General features: G+C 38.7%; 2 pseudogenes; one reads left to right on the top strand and one right to left on the bottom strand.

Annotated features, from left to right (window-relative positions):
• The first annotated feature begins 1158 nt into the window (after positions 1–1158).
• Positions 1159–1521, top strand: LOC114206232 (protein S100-A10 pseudogene; annotated as a pseudogene).
• A 1531-nt stretch (positions 1522–3052) lies between these two features.
• LOC114206159 (SUMO-specific isopeptidase USPL1 pseudogene) lies at positions 3053–6139 on the bottom strand (annotated as a pseudogene).
• Between the last annotated feature and the right edge of the window lie 457 nt (positions 6140–6596).

The raw sequence follows: 6596 nt of genomic DNA, 5'->3' as shown, positions 1-6596 counted from the left end.
AAAATGAGTATATCTATGCAATGAAATATTTTTCAACATAAAAAGGAATGAAGTACAGATTCATGCCACAACCTGGATGAACCTTGAAAGCATGATGTTAAGTAAAAGAAGCCAGACCCAAAAGGCCACATGGTGTATGATTCTGCTTTTATAAAATGTCCAGAATAAGCAAGGCCATAGAGCCAGACAGTAAATTAGTAGTGAACAGGGAGTAGAGGAGAAGGCAGAGGGGGATGACTGCTAATAGGTATAATATTTCCTCTTCGGGATGATGAAAATGTTCTAGAATTCTGTAGTGGTGATTGTTGCCCAACTTTGTGATACACCAACACCCACTGAATTCTGTATTTTTAAAGGGTAAATACTATGGTATTTGATTTATCTCAATAATAAGTGCATACACACACACACACACACACACACACACACACACACACACACACACGATTTGGTAAACCTGCTATTTGCCTAACACCCTCCCCTCTCCCTAAAATAGACAGATAGGAATAGAATGAGTGGAGATCAAAATAGTAATTATAGATTAGGCTAAATTGAAGTGTGCCAATTACATCTGTGGGCACAATGCACTTCTAATCTTTACCCCTGAATTAAACAGATTTACCCAAGCAGTCATAAGCAGAATTGTTACTGGGACATCTCCCTCAGAGATGTATTGGGGGAAAGCAAATTTGAGAGCATCCTCCCTGCAAGTAGATTGACTAAAATAGAAGCCCTGAAGGAGCTCAACCAAGCAGACCAGGTTTCTTCTTGCAAAGACAGCAATTACATAAGCAGCAGAGAGAGGCAGAAGTGTGAGCCCTAGTTTGTCCCTTCTCGTGGAAACATGAACTCAGGCAAATTGAGTCCTTTGTGAACACATTAAGGACAGATGTGAGAGGATGACTTCTGTTTTGTGCACATTGGATTTGTGAACATGAAACTTCAAGTGAAGTTGTTGGTAGAAAGATGAGTATAGAGCTCCAATGTTACAGCTTCATGTGACCCTGGATTCTTAAAATCTGCTTTAGGAAATGACAGGAAAGGGTAAGGATGGGTCTCACAAAAGTTGTCTTTTCCAATCCACCAAGTCAGGCCTATAGCAACCAAGAGAGTAGTTTAATGGAAACAGCAATCCTCTGCTTAAAAGGTTGGATAGAACTGGCCATGCGTCCCAGCCAGCCAATCATCCCCGCCGTGCCTCGGGCCAAGGTTTCAACAGACCTCACCAAAATGCCATCTCAAATGGAACACGCCATGGAAACCATGACGTTCACGTTTCACAAGTTTGCTGGGGATAAAGGCTACTTAACAAAGGAGGACCTGAGAGTACTCATGGAAAAGGAGTTCCCTGGATTTCTGGAAAATCAAAAAGACCCTCTGGCCGTGGACAAACTAATGAAGGACCCGGGCCAGCGCCGAGCTGGCAAAGTGGGCTTCCAGAGCTTCTCACTAATTGCTGGGCTCACCATCGCGTGCAATGACTATTTTGTAATACACATGAAGCAGAAGGGAAAGAAGTAGGCAACGTGGAGCAACACTCCCGCCGGCATAATGAGAGTTCTCCCGAAGGGTCTCTTTAGAAATCTGTCCCACAGCTTCCCCCTGTATAAAGGATTCCATGAGCAGATTGGGACCCTCAGAAAATGTACAAATAAAATCCAAGCCCCATTTGAGAAGCAGAGAAAGAAAGGTCAGATAAACTATTGATTTTTATATTGCTTGCACCCTCTTGCCCTCAATAAACAAATTCCTTTTTTTAGTTCCTCAAAAAAAAAAAAAGGTTGGATAGGTCAATTTCAAAGGTGAAAATTCATGATAGTTGCCTGCTATAAATTTTAATAGTTCTTGTTCCATGAAGTTTATTGCTTTCCTAACATTTGTAGTTTTAGGTATGGAAATCTTTAATTTTTGTTTTGTTTTGTCTTTTTGGCAATGAGAAGAATCCTAATATATAAATTTATTGGCTCTAGAATGAGAACAAAAATTAAAAGTCACGATGCCTACAAATTTTTCCTAAAAATGTTTATTAGTGCATTTGTAGAACCAATAGACATCATTTTATTACTATAAAAAGGAGGAATAAATAAAAATCATTTTAGATGTGGTTTACCTTTTCTAGGGATTATATTGAATGGACTGTTTTATTATGATAAGCTAAATAATCCAAAAGCTTCCACACACTGAGAAACTTAATGGGTTGTGAAAGAAAGGTGTCCTGGGAGCTGAAATAAAAACATGGGTATAAAAGCACATAGACACTATGTCCTCACATATATAAGAAAATTATCCAATTCATTGAATACTGATTGCTATTTTATTATCTGATTCGATACCAATGCAGTTAATGTGGCATTTAGAAACCATAAAAATAAAGACAGGATAATTGTTCCTCTAAACAGAAGCCTTATATGAATATTTTAAACCTCATATAATGAAATCACAGTGAAATTTAGAGAAACCTGGACCCTACAAATGCTACTGGCATTAAGCAACTCTTGAGATTTCCTTTGCTTTTCAATAGACCTCATTTACAATTTAATCAAAATGTTAGCTACTGCCAAGTCCAAAGGGATGAAGAGTTTAACAAATTATTTTTCTCTTTTGGTAAGTACTTAAGAGATTATTGACAATTAAATAAAAATATTAAATAGTATATTAGCATTCTATATTTTAATTGCATGAAAAATTAAAAGATTTTTATCTATCTTGTACAACAGATTCAAAGAATTTTACAGGTAGAAATAACCATGTAGATCAGCTAACATAATGCTCTCACTTTATGGATGGAAAGGTTAATGCTTACAAATATTAAATAATCAGATAAAAATTACATTTTAACTGGAATTGGAGCCAGGGTTCTTTTTTTTTTTCAGTTTTTGATTATTTTAATTTGTAAAACAGATTACATGCTTTGTGAGGAGAACCAAAGGAAAGCCTTCAGTAGCTTACATTTTTGTTCATGACAAGGCCAATGTGTAAACAATACCTAATAACATACAAAGTTTTCCCAAGAGCAGTAATAAATATTAAACTAAAGAGAGGTAACATGCACTCAACAACTCTCAAACAGATATTCATCAAAATGAGGTAAGTCTAATGTGTCATTTGCTAAAGAATTTAATGTTGAAGTGGAAAAAAACTCATCAAAAATATTAGTCTTCATGGAACTTTCCAAGTTCAATGTCCTAATGCAGACATTATTTGTCAGTGAGTCTGGCTGAACTTCACATTGATTTTTCTTGGTGGGGCTACAGTAATTATGGTCCTGTCTCAGATGTGTGTTTTGGGGAATATCATTTAATTCACTAGACACTGGTGCTGGGATGTGGTCATCTCCCATTTCTAAATACCTAAAGTCAGCCTCCCCATTTTCTGAGTGCTCTGTTGAGACAACAGTTGTAGGAGACAGTAATTCTGCTACAATTTCTTCATGACTTTGACTACTATACGGAACCGTGGTGCACCCAGATTTATTATCAGCAGCATCAATCTGATACTGTAGTTCTTTTAACAAGTCTTCTGTTGATTCACAATCATTTGGAGAGCCACAGTGGGACTCATGTTCTAAATTTTCAGTTGGAGGTGTTCCTTTTTGGGGGGAAAACATAAGAGCAGCTAATTTCTTCTTTTCTGCCTTAAGTTTTTTAAGAAGTTTTAGACGAAGTTTATGAATCTGACCCTCAACTGAGTCTCCATGGTTTGCTGAAGAAACACCATTTTCTCTTACATAAGAATCGTGACTGTGGTGAGCTCCATAGGAGGTGTTTTCACATTTCTTCAAAGCGTCTGAATCAGCAATAACATTAGCACATACACGAGAAGTCGTGCTACCACACGATGGATGGCTTGATGGAGGGTTACTAACTGTAGGAGGCTTACTTGCACACCTATTGGCTTTCTTGGATGCCCGGTTAGCCTTTTGGTTTATGCCTTTCATTTTAAAGCCACCAAAATTACTTGCCCCCTTAACTGAAGGCTGCAAATCAGTGACAGTGTTTCTACTATGAGCTGAAACACAAGGTGGCATAAAAGAAGCACCCTTGCTTAATAAGCCTTTAACCCAACTTCCTACAAATGGTTTCTTCTGAGTTTCTTTCAGAGATGGATTCTGCACTGACTTCGCTGTTATGGTCTGAGAAAATGCCACAGTTTCATTTTTTTTTCAAATTAGATACCTGAGCTTTAACAGCTTGTTCTGGTTTTAATTTCTCAGTTTTGGGTGAAAGATATTGTTTTAATGGAGTGTCCTTTAGGGCAACTGTGCCCTCAACTTCTACTGGCTTTACTCTGTGTATAGGGTCAGTAGCATGCGTAGTATTCACAGGTTTAGTAATTACAGTGTCTTCTGTACTTGGCTGTGCCAACTGCATGTTTGCACCTACAATCTGAGATAGCAAGCTTACATTCACGAATTGGTCTTGAGTAAGCTTTTCAACACACGAAGCTGATACTAAAGAAGCCATTAGTGACTCTTCTGATTGCAAAGTATTTGTTTTGCCAACTCCTGCATTTTCCGCCACAGGTTCATTTTCTACGAGAAAACATTCAGAGTTAACCTGTATTTCTTCAAGTGTCAAAGATAAAATATTATTGTCAACCAAACCTTCTGGACCTGAAAGTAAATGATGTCCATGAGTTATAGATGCACCCTGTGAGAGAGTGCTAGGTGCAACTGCCATACCGGTGGGCAGAGTTCTTGAGGGTGGCTCAGCAGAGGCAGCATCACCCATAGAACACCATGTTGGAAAGGCTGGTTTCTCATCACCGAAAGCAGGCTCATCATTAGCCTTTTTAAGTGGAAGGCAGGAAGGTGCTTTATCTGTCATATGGGATGTTTTTCTTTCCCAAATAACAATATGTAGCTCTGAAGCAAGAACTTCAAATTTCTCATGCCTTTCAGAACGTAGGCCTTTTAGGTCATCACATTCCAGCCAACTTCCATCCGCATCTAAAATCCATGTTATAAAATGATTATTTGCTTGGTACTGAATTACAGAAGTTATTTGATAAAGACAGCCTTCAAAATGAAATGAATAGTGCTGCAAGTCGTTATGTGGCAAGCCTTCCACAAAGTGCAACATGAGTACGGGAGACACTTTTTCCAATTCCATTTTTCTTATCTGTGACTTATTGCTGCAATTGTTACATGGACCAAAATGGGCAGCATTAAGTGGGTGCCACTCAGGGATGACATTTGTAAAAGTGACCAGATTCTTCATATGTCTATTTTGATACTTGTGTCCACACTGTGAACATTCAAAGTTCCAAGGGAAAGAATAAATGAAGAGCTTTTCAATGAGGGGTTCCATTTTTAAGAGCAGAGGAAGTGCAAACACAGGGCTTTCCATATCACCTAATGTGCATCTAAGCTGAGGCTGAAGCCTAATGAAAATTTCATCTCTGACTTCATTCAGACAGGTCTCTATCTTTGCAAATATTTCTGAAGTAAGTTTTTTACAATCTCCATCTTTAATTCCATCCAACTGGTTGCTGTGCAGGAGCTTATTGGCTTGATTATACTTCATAAACAACTGCCGGAACACAGAGTCCTCATTAGAGCACAGGTCATTCACAGTGTTTTTTAACCCTTCCAAGTGCACCAATGCTGATAGGATACAATCTAACCAACAGAGAGCATTAGCATTTTTCCATTGGACACATAAAGACTGGCAAAGTGATGTACATTTGCTCTCCAAGGGCATTTCCAGTTCAGATGTGCATCCTTCATTTTGAGGAGAAATCCCTCCAGTTCCAGAAACATCAACTGTAGTAGGATATTCTTCAGCAGCCATGTCAGTATCAGCCTCCAAAATTTCATTCTGTTCCAAGGAATCAGCTGTCCTGACTGGATTCTGTGGACCACTGTGTGGTAAATCAGGTAAGTGCGATGAGGTTTCATCATATGCTTCTCCATTATGTTTGCTGTTCAAAGCCTGTCCACCATCAGTAACAATATGATTTCTAGTCTTTTTAGCATTTGCTAAAAGAGGTGAATCTTTATAGTTGGTTTCCAAGAACTTTCTTTTCTGAGGCTTATTTGTAGTGTGACAATCTTCCAAATCAGGAGAAATTAAGTTATTAAGTGATTTAGAGCCCAAAGAATAGATGCACTGCAGATCCTCACACAAAAAGATTCCTGAAAACTAATTCGGTAAGTCTTTAAGGCTTTTAACTTTCCCTTCTCTCTACAAGCAGGGCAATACCCATCTGATGGGACTTTACCTGAATCATAATTCTGCCGCCTGCACTCCCCTTCTTCGCACCGGGTCGCTCGGAACTCCTGTTCCAGGCTGGGTCCACACTACACCACGCAACGTTCAACCCACGTTCCCCTCGGCCTGCTCCTCCCCCACCAGCCTCTCCGCTAGAAAAAAAAGGAGCCAGGGTTCTAATGGCTCCTGAGCCCAGCCGCAGAATTCCTTTTAAAAAACCACATTGCCTCTAAAATTTGTGGTAGGATGTCTGAACCAATTAACATGTTAAAGTCATCCATGTGACATTTGCCTTTTTAGGTTAGGGTGTTGAATATCTCTTTGCATTATTCAGTATATAAATTCACAAAAAAAGTATTTTTTTTTTTTAAGATTGGATTGAGG

This window comes from Eumetopias jubatus, unplaced genomic scaffold (assembly GCF_037043125.1).
Source record: "Eumetopias jubatus isolate StellerSeaLion01/CBP00866 unplaced genomic scaffold, mEumJub1_p1.0 scaffold_2, whole genome shotgun sequence".
NCBI lineage: Eukaryota > Metazoa > Chordata > Mammalia > Carnivora > Otariidae > Eumetopias > Eumetopias jubatus.
The sequence above is the reverse complement of the archived record's forward strand: the minus strand, read 5'-3'. Positions and strand labels throughout refer to the sequence as shown.